Raw genomic sequence first — 17490 nt, 5'->3', positions numbered from 1 at the left:
CCACTCCATAATACAATATCGAAGCAGGTTCAGGACCCATACGCCATTTCGCACCCTGCCATTGTGAAGCTGATCGACATGTGGATTCGTCAGCAAGCTGGCCCACATGTCAGTAGGTGAGCCTTCGCAAGAAGTTTTCACATGGTCCCACTCCACCACCAAACGTCGGAAAGCATGTACTTACCACCAACACCACCTTTGCTCCAATAATTACTCCGTCAATGCGAGCCTCTCTATATCTCCTAAACAGAGTTATTTGCTCTTCCGCTTTATCATCAGATCTGGTTCTTTGAGTTTAGCGCGTTCCCCTGTTTCTGTCTACGGTTCGTATGTCTTACTTAGATCTCCACTCTTTTTTGCAGTGTGAATTAGCTAGCGTACGTGGGATTCCTGTATATGTTACCTGTTTTAAATATCCAATCTCTGCAACTAGTGGTAGATGTGTAAATTTTTTACATATAAACATTAACATCAAAGGATGTACATAACTATGTCCTCTTTTCAGATTAAATTGACTATATATCACTAATGCATAGTCTTGTCATAAATGGATACACATGTTGTCAAATATCTATATAATTTTTTTTCCAATTCTGTTGCAACTCAGTCTTATATATTGTTTTATTTACACATATTTGCCATAAATCTTCTCCATCTCAGTCTTAAAAATTGTTTTGTATTCGCATACAGCGATGAACTGCAATGTTTGCTGGAACCTCGATTGTGATGCTGGTGAATCAGCTGTTGACCACTCATTCATGATTGTCCCTTTGCCTCGTTGTTATGAGTCGTGCGTGGTAATCTTTCGGTGTCGATAACAAGAACATTTTGTTTCGTGGCTTTGTCTCTACTGTTCTTACATAAGAGATATAAATAGTGACACAAAATCATTCTTGTTAGTAGCTTTTTTGCATGGTTGTTATGCTATATGATTCATACTTATTTTTTCTTCTTATTTGGCAGTATGTTCCTTGCTATTACCGGAAGCAGGTCCTCTCTTTGATTTCATTTTGGCAAGATGAAGCTTTAGATGAGGGTTTCGAAATTGATGGATCTAACCTTGTGTTTGGCACCGACGAGGAGTTGTCATACAATATTAAGTTTGCTGATAGCGCTGACAGGTCCAAGTTTCATGGTCCTGGGTGGGAAAAGATGATTCACGACTATGATCTTTGTTACGGTGATATTATTAAACTGGATTTGCAAGGCGAAGATTTCTTCTTTCACATTGAAATGGAGTTGAATGAAGCTCGTGGGAGTCAGAAAGCCGTTCTCAATCCTTCTGTTGGTATGTTACACTCGCCTATAAAAAGAACATGCCATCTGAATCTCGACGAAGATTGTAGGACTGAATATTTATTTTTATTGTTCTGTCGACATTTTTTTCTAAAGTCAGACACGTTGACTTATAGTTGATTTTATTGTTTCAGCTCTTGAAGACCTGAGTATATCCCAGAGAAACTACCTAGACAAGACTCTCTACACCCGAGGCATAAAACTTTCATATACTGAAATGGTGTACGCGACCAGCCTCGTTTTAAGTCCTAAAGACACCCCTCTGATTGCCTTCGTGCACTGTCTAAATTTTAGCAATGTTCACAAAGACCGTTTGGTTAGTCACTTGTTCTTTCTCCAAATGTCATTCCCCTTGATGCAATTTCACAACTTACAACGATTTATTTTTGTACAGAAAATACCTGCTACTGTTGCCCGTGCTCTAAGGATGAAGGTTGGATATTTTCCTCTAAAGGGCAGCATCAGACTTGTTGAACTTTCTAGTTTCGTCGAATTCCCTGGCACGTAGTGCTTGTAGAAAGATGGAAGGTTGGCAATATCCGGGTTTTCTGCTTTGACAAATGCAGCTGAATTGACAATAGACTCGGTTGTGCTCTTCACAATCAACAAGGGAGTCGTGGCCGATAAGGAGTTGCTCTCACTTGTAGTTGCTGATATCTACAGGAAAACTGTGTGAAGGGTGGCGCTTGCAATGGTTGCACAAACAAATCGATCAACTTTTGCATCGCTTCTTAGCTAGACTAAAAACCGTGCATCTAGGCGGGTGCCTGTACCGCTTGGCCGTGCATCCCCCGATAACAAAACCGTGCCTCTGGCGGAGGCACAACCGTGCCTCTCATTGATGTTAGGCGAGAACATGCAGAGCGACAGAAAACATTTTGACCATGGCTCAGGTGACGTGCATTTTCTACCCGTATAGACGTGCCTCTAATAATCGGAGTGCCTCTAATAGTGCACCTCTGAAACTCATATACTGTTTTCACATTGAGTCTCTCCAGTAACACCAGAGCCGTGCCTCTACAAGCAACATGTCACCGGTGACATTTGTAGGGTGAACAGATGGGTTACACGTGATTGACATAGAGGCTGTGAATGAAAAAACGTGCCTCTCGCCGGGTCCGTGTCCCGCAAGGCCGTGCATCTCCCGATGGAAACATCGTGCCTATGGCTGAAGCACAACCGTGCTTCTCCAAGAAAAAAGGGAGGCACTCCCGTGCCTCTAGAGTTAGCACAATTGGTGCCTCAAAAATAACAATGATATATGAAGTTATCTCATTACAGGGCTGTTTTTGCTTTCACATCATGTACATTCTGGACTACAACTTGGTCTATCTGCCATGATTACCACCTACAAAAGCTACAACTGCGGCACTTAAATTCAGAATAGCACTGCCATTTGACTCGATAGGTGTGGCAGCAATTAAATTAGGCCATGGAAAAAACAACTCGCGGTTGAGGAACCGAGGAGTGTACCACTGCCACTCCCACTGGGCGGTTTCCACGTACAGAAACTGCAACACCCACTACGTTACTTGGACAAACCGCCTTCCGCTACACTACGAATCAACCACAGAGAAAATATGTCGACCACATTATACCATTTTCTCTCCAACTTCCACAAAAAAAACACGCAAGACCACTGCCATGAAGGCCTGTGTGTTTTCTTAATGATAAGGTGTGCTTATTTTGGCTGTACAGCCATGACTCTGTGTGTGAACGTGTCATCCAAATGAGGACGTTACACGGGCACGACTGTCCAATGGTGTACAATTCAGCGGAAATGTTTGCAATGAAGGTGGGGAGCAGTATCTTTTGGCAATGAAGTTGTGGCCCGAAAAATTCGCAAAAACTATAACTGAAAATGACATATTAACTCTTAATACGTTTTAACTTGTTCATACTTTGTTGTACCATAAAACTGAAATGAACTTGTTTAATCCATAAGCAAATGCATGATTACAACGGCAACTACAACGACAAGCAAATCTGTGTTTTGAAAAAGCAAACAACCTACTTGATGTAATCTAAAGCAAATGTGATCAGCAATCTAATATAACTAGAAAGCAACCCATCCAAATCTTCACCAGCCGTCATCTCCCCAGGTCCTGCCATGCTTCTTGGACTTCTCCAGCATTGCATAGCGAAGTCCATCCTGAGTGACGGTGATGCAACTCCATATCTCGTATGCAGCGTAAGCATCCTTTGCTGCGTACTGGACATGCTTCATGGACAAGGGCATGCACGCCCAGCGCTTGTGATCTTCGTTTGTAAGCTTCTACTTCATGCTCATGTAGTAGTCATCAATGAGCATGTTGGAGACTTCACTAAGCGAGTTCATATGCTTGGTGCTTCCGGGCACCCTCCATTCCTTCTGGATGTCGACAAAGTGCGCGATATGCAGGCCCACGCGATGCAGCTTCTCGATATCCTGATCGATGGAAAAGCCAGCAAAAGTGTACCTTTGGTCAAGAAGGAAGTTGTCGAACACCGTGCACCTCTGTTGGGTGGCGCTCAGTTGGAATAGCAGCACCGGCTGGGTTTTGCCGACGGACAGCTGGATGAGGGCGGCCTTCTGCTTGTGCGCTGCCTCGTAGGTGTACTCCACATCAACTCCGACGATCTTGTTGCGTTGTATTTGGAGGTGCTGCTCGTACTGATCGATGATGGCCTCCACCTTCCGCAAGTCGTTGGTGTGGATTACGTGCAGCTTGGTGGTGACGTGAGCCCGAACCTCGTTGAGTTCTCTGATGAACCCCATAGCCCGCAGAAGAGTTTTTGTGGAAATCGATCAGCGGGCACACCGGCGTTCTTGACTGTATGTGGACGAGGTTCCATGCCACCATGCGAGAAGACCTCAATTTATAGGGTCGCATGGTTATAACCGATGAGTGCACGATTTCTCTTCAGATGTGTTCGTGCAGATCGTGGGTTTGTGACGCAACCGCTCGAATTCTGATGGGACTTTTTTAATCTGTGCGAATTTATTAATTGTAAAGTTTCCATGGAAATTCTTCCGTCAACTCGCCTTAACGTCCATGGCCAAATGTTACTAGCCTTAAGTAGGGAGGGAGGAGGTGAGGGGTCACACGCACGGCTATGTATGCAATAAACACACGAGTGAGCGTGTAGGTGTAAGGAAATAGGAAGCACGGTTCAATTGAATATGCATGGGTGTGTAAGGAGCAGATCCACGGGTGAACATACGGCTGGTGCACTAACAAGAAGCATGCCTTCAGACGAGGGAAATATGAAATCATTGGATTTAGGCAGCAACGTGCATGACGGAAAACAGGAACACAGAATTATTATTAGGCAGAAGCACGAATTTGCACACGCACCTCCACAGTTGGGCCACGGTTGTTTCATATATAAAACAAAATTGTACACAATCTACCTCACAGAGCTCTACTGGTCGTTATCCTCTGCGAGATAACTCAGGAGAGAGTAGAATGTTTTTGTTTACTACACATAGCTGGAGAATGTAAAATGTTGTTTCACCAAGATAAAAGGAGAGTAGGTAGTTTGGTTTTGGAAGCTGCGAGCTTCTTCGTGGGTAAACAACACAATAACAATGTTGTTAACAAGGTTACAGTTTCGAGCAAAAAAAGTACAAGCATTGTTTGAACACAATAAAAATGTTGTTAACCAGCTTACAGACCGAGCAAAAGATACAAGCAACGTTTCAGTACCCAGACAACAAAAGATACAGGCAACGTTTCACCTTATAAACCGAGCAAAAGATACATGCAACATCTAGACCCAACGCTGTTTTTCATCACTTACAAGTGAATGGATCTGTTGAATCCAGGTGCTCACCACGTGCTTCTCTTAGATCCAGGGGCTTGTGGTCGCAACTTGGCGACAACCTAAGGCAAGCATGTTTAGAAACCTTTTTGTCCCACTGAAGAACCTGTAGTTGCTGTTTGTAAAATCCTTCCGTGAAGTCTCCATGAGAAAGAAACTTAAGCCTGATAGTCTCCAACTGCCTTGCGTTGAGGATAAAAAATGTTGCAAATTGAATGCTTTTCTAGCATTGTTTATAGCCTAAAAGCTTCACTGACTTCAAACGAACATCGTAATGGTGCTCAAAAGAACGAGCGTTTGTAAGGCTTTCATCGTCAGAGACTCCTCCCTAAATAGGAACAAAGATTTATTATGCTGAAGGTCTACAATGAAAAATTCTGTTGAAACAACAAATAAATCATTAATTATAATAAACTATGTTCCGATGAAAGCTTACTATTTTTTTAGACACGGATGTGGGTAATACACACATATTTGTACATGACTTACAGACCTAAGACAAGAACTTTTACACGAATGGAGTAGTACACAATGCATGTTATGTTTTTTCATTGTGCGTGAGAATAATCACCTCGATATACAAGTTTTCCAAGCTTCTGAAGCATTGCACCAAGGCAACGGCTGTGCCGACATTATAATCCATATTGATAAGCAACGTCTTCACATATTGATAAGCAACGTCTTCACAGATGGATGAGCAAACTGTCGGAAAAAACTTCATGAAAAATAAAACATAATATTAATATAGAGTAAAGATTGGATTACATGGAACTTGCTTTATTCAAATGAATCCAACTGAAAATATCGTGCAAAGTCAGTACCTGAACAACTATACGGTCTCATGCAATGCTGGATTCATCAAAAATATCATATATTTTGCCCAAGACATCCAGTCTAGATGCAGAGATGATATCTATGTGCAAATTACTCCTACGATGACCACAAATCAACCGCTGTAGTGAGCAGGCATCCTCTATAACTAGTTTGCCACGAAAAGCATAGATGCCAATGGTTATAAGGTTACATGACTTTATTCTAATGCAATATCTCTGGAATGTCCAAATAAGCATCGGGCATTCGAGTGCAGGGCAAATGCTACACTCGATTATGCTTTGTAATGAGACTTTAGATATATCGACATCCACAACCGAGAGTCTCCTGACCAATGGTAGTTTAAGCGAACGTACATAATTTTCTGGTAACGTGCAGTGAGCAAAGGTGATGGTGTGGAGAGAAGAGGAAATCTAGGGGTTCAATGCCGGTGGCGATGGGAAAACCGAAGGTGATGAGATTGGTATTAAGTCACCTTGTACCAACTGTCGTGGTAACATGTAGTAAAACTCAAGCACCTGGAGATTGTTCGATCTGGGGGACTCGAGCCAGGCGTCGACGGTTGAGGGTCTGCACTGGAGGTACAACGACGGGATGCATAGGCTGTGAACTGTGCTCTCATGGCGGGAGAAGATGGCCTCTGGAATGTTCCCATCAAATTCAACAATAGTGTATTCATTAAAAGCAGTTCCAGTGTATGTTATGCGGTGGAGCTCCTCCGGTGTGGACACGAAACTACAAATGATCTCGTGATCTGCTTTATCGAAGGCACTAAAAAATCCAGAGAAAGGGATATCACGACAGTCCAGATTGAGAGGTGCGGTGCGCCAAAGAGGGCGCCACCGAGTTGAGAGGATTTGAGTGCGGATGCCCTCCTTAGTGGAGAGACCGGAGATGATCTCACCGAGGATGCAGTGCGGGAGGTCGCTGATGCGGTCCGGACCAGAGCAGGGCGTCGCCGGTGGCCCGAGCCTCGCCATCTTGGTGCTCGGAGCACCGGGCTGGATATCCATCTACGTCCCAATTGGTTGGTTCGCGGTGTGGATCGGACAGATGGCTAGGTCTTCACTTTTCACAGCGCGCTCTGTGCGATGTGGATCTGGACAGACGGTTAGGTCTTCACTCTTCACTGCGTGCAGATCCATGCAGTGTGTTACCACGCGCGTGCCACTGTGAGTTGCCACGTGCATGCTGGGCCCCCATGTGTTGCCATGCGCGTGAACCTGTGTGTTTCCACGTGCGTACCGGGCCCCCATGTGTTGCCACGCGCGTGACCCTGTGTGTTGTCGATCGTTGCGATGTCACAACCGTTGCCTTAAGTGCGCTACCTGTTCGTCTTTAGTCACCAAAACTAAACGGGGGGCATTGGGGCACGCCTGTTCAATGGGAAGGGCCACAGGCGTGCCCTTGTTTGTTGCCGATCGTTGCGATGTCACACACCGTTTTCGTGGGTGTGCTGGTTGTTCGGCTTTCTTCTACAAAACTCAACGGGGGCATTCGGACAGGCTTGTTCAATAGGAAGGGCCACGTGCGTGCCCTTGTGTGTTGCCGGTCGTTGCGATGTCACACCGTTGTCGTGAGTGCGCTGGCAGTTCAGGCACGGTCCATGTGTAGCAAAGCCACACACGGCCGTGTACTATAATATTATAAGTCTGTGTACACATGCATAGCAGAAGAACAATGAGCACTACTCTGTCTCTTGGCAGAAGCAATAACGTTCAACACAATGAGTTGGTGTACACTTATGAGATTAGTTGTCGAGATCAAACTCTACACATAATTTTTATACTACAGTCCACGAGATGGTGTCGAAGCATCCCTCAAATGCACAGGAAACAACCGAAATGAACATTTGTAATTCACCACAGTTATATGTACTAAAGTGATGAAGGTAATAAACATTAGATCTTTCTTAACTCTCAATTCAGACCACTGTCTAGCTGGACATGATAATATATTTAGTATATACAACCACCTACTGTCATATAATTATAAAACAAAACACACCATGCAGTGTGCTCAGTAAGACACTACGAGAACACTATTTCAAGAGAGATCATTAATTGTAAGGCGCAGTAAGCTCATATCTCGCATTCTGGGCCAGTGCTTTTCAATCGTCATAAGCACTATAGAGCCAACCTTCAACTTTGACTCTTCTGCAAACCCCGAAAAGTGTTGGGTAACGTAGCATAAATTCAAAAAAATTCTACGCATATTCAGATCTTCCTATGGAGAGACCAGCAACGAGAGAGGGGTAAGAGCATCTTCATACCTTTGAAGATCGCTAAGCGGAAGCGTTGCTAGAACGCGGTTGATGGAGTCGTACTCGCAGCGATTCCGATCTAGTGCCAAACTATAGCACCTCCGCGTTCAACACACGTGCAGCCCGGTGACGTCTCCCGCACCTTGATCCAGCAAGGAGGAGGGAGAGGTTGGGGAAGAACTCCAGCAGCATGACAGCGTGATGTCGATGGAGAGACGAGGTCTCCCGGCAAGGCTTCGCCAAGCACCGGCAGAGGGGAGGAGGAAGAAGGGCAGGGCTGCGCTGAGAGAGAGGCAAAAGTCTAATCTCCAATGGCCAAAAGTGCCCACTATATATAGGGGAAGGGGAGAGGGGGTGCCACCCCTAGGGTTCCCACCCTAAGTGGTGCGGCAGCCCCCCCCAGATGGGAAGTGCGGCGGCCAGAGGGGGGAGGAGGGGGTGGCGCACCACCTCGTGGGCCTTAGGCCCACCTGGCTTAGGGTTTGCCCCCCCTTTTCTCTCCCCTGCGCATTGGGCTGAGTGGGGAGGCGCACCAGCCCACCTAGGGGCTGGTTCCCACCCCCACTTGGCCCATCTTACCTCCCGGGGTCGTTGCTCCCCTTCGGTGGTCCCCCGGGGCCACCTCCGGTGATCCCGGTGGTCCCGGTACGTTACCGGTGATCCCCGAAACACTTCTGGTATCCGAAACCATCCGTCCTATATATCAATCTTTACCTCCGGACCATTCCAGAGCTCCTCGTAACATCCAGGATCTCATGCGGGACTCCGAACAACTTTAGGTAACCTCGTATAACAATTCCCTATAACCCTAGCGTCATCGCACCTTAAGTGTGTAGACCCTACGGGTTCGGGAGACAGGCAGACATGCCCGAGACACCTCTCTGGCCAATAACCATCAGCGGGGTCTGGATACCCATGGTGGCTCCCACTTGCTCCATGATGATCTCATCGGATGAACCACGATGTCAAGGATTCAATCAATCCCGTATACGATTCCCTTTGTCTGTCGGTATAGAACTTGCCCGAGATTCAATTGTCGGTATAGTAATACCTTGTTCAATCTCGTTACCGGTAAGTCTCTTTACTCATTCTGTAGCACGTCATCATGTGACTAACTCCTTACTCACATTGAGCTCATGATGATGTTCTACCGAGTGGGCCCGGAGATACCTCTCCGTCACACGGAGTGACAAATCCCGATCTCGATTCGTACCAACCCAACAGACACTTTCGGAGGTACCTGTAGTGCACCTTTATAGTCACCCAATTACGTTGTGACGTTTGATACACCCAAAGCACTCCTACAGTATCCGGGAGTTGCACAATCTCACGATCTAAGGAAAAGATACTTGACATTAGAAAAGCTTTAGCATACGAACAATACGATCTATTGCTATGCTTAGGATTGGGTCTTGTCCATCACATAATTCTCCTAATGATGTGATCCCGTTATCAATGACATCTAATGCCCATGATCAGGAAACCATGATCATCTATTGACTAACGAGCTAGCCAACTAGAGGCTTGCTAGGGACACTTTGTGATCTATTTATTCACACATGTATTACTGTTTCCTGTTAATAAAATTATAGCATGAACAATAGACGATTATCATGAACAAGGAAATATGATAATGACCATTTTATTATTGCCTCTAGGGCATATTTCCAACAGTCTCCCACTTGCACTAGAGTCAATAATCTAGTTACATTGTGATGTATCCAACACCCATAGCATTATGGTGTTGATCATGTTTTGCTCGTGGAAGAGGTTTAGTCAACGGGTCTGTAATATTCAGATCCGTGTGTACTTTACAAATATCTATCACTCCACTGTGGACATGGTCCTGGATGGAGTTGTACCGGCGTTTGATGTGATTCGTCTTCCGGTGAAACCTGGGCTCCTTGGCTATGGCAATGGCCCCAGTGTTATCACAGAAGAGTGTTATTGGACCCGACGCACTTGGAACCACTCCAAGGTGGGTGATGAGCTCCTTCATCCAAATTCCTTCATGAGCTGCTTCTGAAGCAGCCATGTACTCCGCTTCACATGTAGATGCTGCCACGACTTCTTGCTTGCTGCTGCACCAGCTCACTTCCCCACCATTCAACACATATACGTATCCGGTTTGTGACTTAGAGTCATCCGGATCTGTGTCGAAGCTAGCGTCGACGTAACCCTTTACGACGAGCTCTTCGTCACCTCCATAAACGAGAAACATTTCCTTAGTCCTTTTCAGGTACTTAAGGATATTCTTGACCGCTGTCCAGTGTTCCATACCGGGATCACTTTGGTACCTCCCTACCAAGCTTATGGCAAGGTTTATATCAGGTCTGGTACACAGCATGGCATACATTAGAGAGCCCACGGCTGATGCGTAGGGGACAGAACTCATCTTCTCTCTCTCTGCTGCCGTGGTCGGCGACTGAGTCTTACTCAATCTCACACCTTGCAAAACTGGCAAGAACCCTTTCTTTGAGTTTTCCATATTGAACTTCTTCAATATCTTGTCAAGGTATGTACTTTGCGAAAGACCTATGAGGCGTTTTGATCTATCTCTGTAGATCTTGATGCCTAATATGTATGCAGCTTCTCCAAGGTCCTTCATTGAAAAACTCTTGTTCAAATAGGCCTTTATGCTCTCCAACATCTCTATATTATTCCCCATCAATAATATGTCATCCACATACAGTATGAGGAAAGCTACAGAGCTCCCACTCACTTTCTTGTACAGACAGGCTTCTCGGTAAACCTGTATGAACCCAAACGCTTTAATCACCTCATTAAAGCGAATGTTCCAACTCTGAGATGCTTGCACCAGCCCATAGATGGAGCGCTGGAGCTTGCACACTTTGTTAGCACCCTTAGGGTCGACAAAACCTTCTGGTTGCATCATATACAACTCTTACTTAAGGTTCCCGTCAAGGAACGCTGTTTTGACGTCCATTTGCCAAATTTCATAATCATAAAAGGTGGCAATTGCTAACATGATTCGGACTGATTTCAGCTTCGCTACGGGAGAGAAAGTCTCTTCGTAGTCAACTCCTTGAATTTGTCGAAAACCGTTTGCGACAAGTCGAGCTTTGTAAACGGTTACATTACCGTTTGCATCAGTCTTCTTCTTGAAGATCCATTTATTTTCTATGGCTCGCCGGTCATCGGGCAAGTCCACCAAAGTCCATACTTTGTTCTCATACATGGATCCTATCTCGGATTTCATAGCCTCAAGCCATTTGTTGGAATTCGGGCCTGCCATCGCTTCTTCATAGTTCGAAGGTTCACCATTGTCTAACAACATGACTTCCATCACAGGGTTGCCGTACCACTCTGGTGCGGAGCGTGCCCTTGTGGACCTTCGCGCTTCAGTAAAAACTTGATCCGAAGCTTCATGATCATCATCATTAACTTCCTCTTCAGTTGGTGTAGGCGCCATAGGAACAACTTCCCACATTGCGCTACTATCCTGTTCGAGAGGGGGTGTAATTACCTCATCAAGTTCTACCTTCCTCCCACTTACTTCTTTCGAGAGAAACTCTTTCTCTAGAAAGGATCCGTTCTTGGCAACAAAGGTTTTACCTTCGGATCTAAGATAGAAGGTATACCCAATAGTTTCCTTACGGTATCCTATGAATACACATTTCTCCGCTTTGGGTTCGAGCTTTTCTGGTTGAAGTTTGTTCACATAAGCATCGCAGCCCCAAACTTTAAGAAACGACAACTTATGTTTCTTACCAAACCATAGTTCATACGGTGTCGTCTCAACGGATTTAGACGGTGCCCTATTTAAAGTGAATGCTGCAATTTCTAATGCGTATCCCCAAAATGATAGCGGTAAGTCGATAAGAGACATCATAGACCGTACCATATCTAATAAAGTGCGATTACGACGTTCAGACACTCTGTTGCGTTGCGGTGTGCCAGGCGGCGTTAGTTGTGAAACGATTCCACACTTCCTTAGGTGTGTCCCAAACTCGTGACTCAAATATTCTCCTCCACGATCAGATCGTAGACACTTAATTTTTCTGTCACGTTGATTCTCAACCTCACTCTAAAATTCCTTGAACTTTTCAAACATCTCAGATTTGTGCTTCATCAAGTAGATATACCCATACCTACTCAAATCATCGGTGAGAGTGAGAACATAACGATAGCCACCGCAAGCTTCAACGTTCATTGGACCACACACATCAGTATGTATTATTTCCAATAAATCGGTTGCTCTTTCCATTAGTCCTGAGAATGGAGTCTTAGTCATCTTGCCCATGAGGCACGGTTCGCATGTGGCAAATGATTCAAAATCAAGAGACTCTAATAGTCCATCAGTATGGAGCTTCTTCATGCGCTTAACACCGATATGACCAAGGCGGCAGTGCCACAAGAATGTGGGATTATCAGTATCAACTTTACATCTTTTGGTACTCACACTATGAATATGTGTAACATCACGATCGAGATTCATCAAGAATAAACCATTCACCAGTGGAGCATGACCATAAAACATATCACTGGTATAAATAGAACAACCATTATTCTCTGACTTAAATGAGTAGCCGTCTCGCATTAAGAAAGACCCTCATACAATGTCCATGCTTAAAGCTGGTACTAAATAACAATTATAAGGTTTAAAACTAATCCCGACGGTAGATGTAGAGGTAGCGTGCCGACGGCGATCACATCGACCTTTGAACCATTCCCGACGCGCATCGTCACCTCATCCTTGGCCAGTCTCCGCTTATTCCGCAGTTCCTGCTTTGAGTTGCAAATGTGAGCAACAGCACCGGTATCAAATACCCAGGAGCTACTACGAGCGCTGGTAAGGTACACATCAATAACATGTATATCATATATACCTTTAACATTGACGGCCTTCTTGTCCGCTAAGTATTTGGGGCAGTTCCACTTCTAGTGACCCTTTCCCTTGCAATAGAAGCACTCAGTCTCAGGCTTGGGTCCATTCTTTTTCTTCTTCCCGGCATCTGGCTTACCGGGCGCGGCAACAGCTTTGCCGTCTCTCTTGAAGTTCTTCTTACCCTTGTCTTTCTTGAAACTAGTGGTCTTGTTGACCATCAACACTTGATGCTCTTTCTTGATTTCTACTTCTGCAAACTTGAGCATCGAGTACAACTCGGGAATGGTCTTCTCCATCCCTTGCATGTTGTAGTTAAGCACAAAGCCTTTGTAGCTTGGTGGGAGAGACTCGAGGATTCTGTCAATTATAGCATCATCCGGAAGTTCGACTCCAAGTGAAGTCAGACGACCGTGTAACCCAGACATTTTGAGTATGTGCTCACTGACAGAACTGTTCTCCTCTATCTTACAGCTAAAGAACTTTTCGGAGACTTCATATCTCTCGACACGGGCATGAGATTGAAAAACTAGCTTCAGCTCCTAGAACATCTCATATGCCCCGTGTTGCTCAAAACGCCTTTGGAGCCCCGTTTCTAAACTGTATAACATGCCACACCTAACCAGAGAGTAGTCATCACTCCGTGTTTGCCAGACGTTCAGAATGTCCTGGGCTGCTGCGGGAGCGGGAGGGTCAGCTAGCGGCGCATCAAGGACATAAGCCTTTTTAGCTGCTTCAAGGATGAGCTTCAAGTTGCGAACCTAGTCCGCATAGTTGCTACCATCATCTTTCAGCTTGTTTTCTCTAGGAATGCGTTGAAATTGAGGTTGACGTTGGCCATCTACAATACTTATAAAGACAACTTTAGACTAAGTTCATGACAATTAAGTTCATTTAATCAAATTAAGTATGAACTCCCACTTAAATCGACATCCCTCTAGTCATCTAAGTGATATATGATCCATGTTGACTAACCCGTGTCCGATCATCACGTGAGACGGACTAGTCACCATGGTGAGCAACTTCATGTTGATCGTATTCAACCATACGACTCATGTTCGACCTTTCGGTCTCTTGTATTCGAGGTCATGTCTGTACATGCTAAGCTCGTCGAGTCAACCTAGGTGTTTCACGTGTGTAAATCTGGCTTACACCCGTTGTATGCGAACGTTAGAATCTATCTCACCCGATCATCACGTGGTGCTTCGAGACAACGAACCTTCGTAACGGTGCACACTTAGGGGAATACGTTCTCGAAATTTTAAGAGGGATCATATTATTATGCTACCGTCGTTCTAAGCAATAAGATGTAAAACATTATAAACATCACAATGCAATCATATAGTGACATGATATGGCCATTATCATCTTTGCTCTTTCGATCTCCATCTTCAGGCATCGCATGATCATCATCGTCACCGGCGTGACACCATGATCTCCATCATCGTGTCTCCGCGAAGTCGTCACGCCAACTACTACTATCACTACTACTATAGCTAACCGTTAGCAATGAAGTAAAAGTAGTAAGCACATGGTGTTACATCTCATACAATAAATTAAGACAACTCCTATGGCTCCTGCCAGTTGTCATACTCATCGATATGCAAGTCGTGAAACCTATTACAATAACATGATCATCTCATACATAATACATGCAACATCAAAACTTTGGCCAGATCACATCACATGTCAAACCCTGCAAAAACAAGTTAGACGTCCTCTAATTGTTGTTGCAAGTTTTACGTGGCTGATTTGGGTTTCTAGCAAGAACGCCTTCTTACCAACGTGACAGCCACAACGATGATATGCCAAAGCTATTTACCCTTCATAAGGACCCTTTTCATCAAATCCAATCCGACTAGAGTAGGAGAGACAGACACCCGCTAGCCACCTTTATGCACGGTGTGCATGTCTGTCGGTGGAACCAGTCTCACGTAAGCGTACGTGTAAAGTCGATCCGGGCCGCTTCATCCCACAATACCGCCGGAAAAGAATAAGACTAGTAGCGGCAAGCAAGTTGAAAAATTATCGCCCACAACTTTTGTGTTCTACTCGTGCATAGAATCTACGCATAGAAAACCTGGCTCGGATGCCACTGTTGGGTAACGTAGCATAAATTCAAAATTTTCCTACGCATATTCAGATCTTCCTATGGAGAGACCAGCAACGAGAGAGGGGTAAGAGCATCTTCATACCTTTGAAGATCGCTAAGCGGAAGCGTTGCTAGAACGCGGTTGATGGAGTCGTACTCGCAGCGGTTCCGATCTAGTGCCGAACTACGGCACCTCCGCGTTCAACACACGTGCAGCCCGGTGACGTCTCCCGCACCTTGATCCAGCAAGGAGGAGGGAGAGGTTGGGGAAGAACTCCAGAAGCACGACGGCGTGATGTCGATGGAGAGACCAGGTCTCCCGGCAGGGCTTCGCCAAGCACCAGCAGAGAGGAGGAAGAAGAAGGGCAGGGCTGCGCCGAGAGAGAGGCAAAAGTCTAATCTCCAATGGCCAAAAGTGCCCACTATATATAGGGGAAGGGGAGAGGGGGTCCCACCCCTAGGGTTCCCACCCTAGGTGGTGCAGAAGCCCCCCAGATGGGAGGTGCGGCGGCCAGAGGGGGGAGGAGAGGGTGGTGCACCACCTGGTGGGCCTTAGGCCCACCTCGCTTAGGGTTTGCCCCCCCACCTTTTCTCTCCCCTGCGCATTGGGCTGAGTGGGGAGGCGCACCATCCCACCTAGGGGTTGGTTCCCACCCCCATTTGGCCCATCTTACCTCTCGGGGTCGTTGCCCCCCTTCGGTGGTCCCCCGGGGCCACCTCCGATGGTCCCGGTACGTCACCGGTGATGCCCGAAACACTTCTGGTATCCGAAACCATCCGTCCTATATATCAATCTTTACCTTCGGACCATTCCGGAGCTCCTCGTGATGTCCCGGATCTCATCCCGGACTCCGAACAACTTTCGGTAACCTCGTATAACAATTCCCTATAACCCTAGCGTCATCGAACCTTAAGTGTGTAGACCCTACGGGTTCGGGAGACAGGCAGACATGACCGAGACACCTCTCTGGCCAATAACCATCAGTGGGGTATGGATACCCATGGTGGCTCCCACTTGCTCCACGATGATCTCGTCGGATGAACCACGGTGTCAAGGATTCAATCAATCCCGTATACGATTCCCTTTGTCTGTCGGTATAGAACTTGCCCGAGATTCGATCGTTGGTATACCAATACCTTGTTCAATATCGTTACCGGTAAGTCTTTTTACTTGTTCCGTAGCACGTCATCGTGTGACTAACTCCTTAGTCACATTGAGCTCATGATGATGTTCTACCGAGTGGGCCCAGAGATACCTCTCCGTCACACGGAGTGACAAATCCCGATCTCGATTCATACCAACCCAACAGACACTTTCGGAGGTACCCGTAGTGCACCTTTATAGTCAACCAGTTACGTTGTGACGTTTGATACACCCAAAGCACTCCTACGGTATCCGGGAGTTGCACGATCTCACGGTCGAAGGAAAAGATACTTGACATTAGAAAAGCTTTAGCATACGAACAATACGATCTATTGCTATGCTTAGGATTGGGTCTTGTCCATCACATCATTCTCCTAATGATGTGATCCCGTTATCAATGACATCTAATGCCCATGATCAGGAAACCATGATCATCTATTGACTAACGAGCTAGCCAACTAGAGGCTTGCTAGGGACACTTTGTGATCTATTTATTCACACATGTATTACTGTTTCCTGTTAATACAATTATAGCATGAACAATAGACGATTATCATGAACAAGGAAATATGATAATGACCATTTTATTATTGCCTCTAGGGCATATTTCCAACAAAAAGCCCGTCACTTCCATTGTACCGTCAGCTCTTATCGAGTAAGTAGTCTTAACATCGATTTCATTAGAGTTCTGTACAAGGCTTACGGCGCCTCTTGGTGGAAGGTACACGAATCTGGCATTCATTGTCTTTCAACTGACGGAATTCTCTGCAGATTGTTATGATGGAGAAGGACCAAATTTTTAGCACGCACACAAAACAAATTAATAAGTACTCCCTCCGTCCCAAAATAACTGTCTCAAGCTTAATGCAACTTTGTACTAGAGCTAGTACAAAGTTGAGACACTTATTTTAAGACGGAGGGAGTAGTTAAAATTAGAAGTATGTCAAAATAAATAAATAAATACTTACTAGCCTGCGAGTCTTCATATTTGTGACGTTCACACAGTGGACAAATGGTATTGTTGGCAAGTCATGGGCGTTGAAGAGGTAGTAAACAAGGTGTCCCATTTTTCTGTAAGACAGTTCTAACCCTGGTGTATGGTCTATCTTGTTGACATATTCTTTCTCCGAAGCACTAAGTTCATCCAGAGCTAAATAAATAAAAACTTGTTATGCGAGTTTGCTTGAAGTAATAGTGGCAATTATAGTGAGACA

At 45.4% G+C, this 17490-nt stretch overlaps 1 pseudogene; it reads right to left on the bottom strand.

Moving 5' to 3' along the window:
• Positions 1-3376: 3376 nt before the first annotated feature.
• Positions 3377-4054, bottom strand: LOC123431428 (annotated as a pseudogene).
• Between the last annotated feature and the right edge of the window lie 13436 nt (positions 4055-17490).

Source organism: Hordeum vulgare, chromosome 2H (genome assembly GCF_904849725.1).
Source record: "Hordeum vulgare subsp. vulgare chromosome 2H, MorexV3_pseudomolecules_assembly, whole genome shotgun sequence".
In the NCBI taxonomy this organism is placed as follows: domain Eukaryota; kingdom Viridiplantae; phylum Streptophyta; class Magnoliopsida; order Poales; family Poaceae; genus Hordeum; species Hordeum vulgare.
The sequence above is the reverse complement of the archived record's forward strand: the minus strand, read 5'-3'. Positions and strand labels throughout refer to the sequence as shown.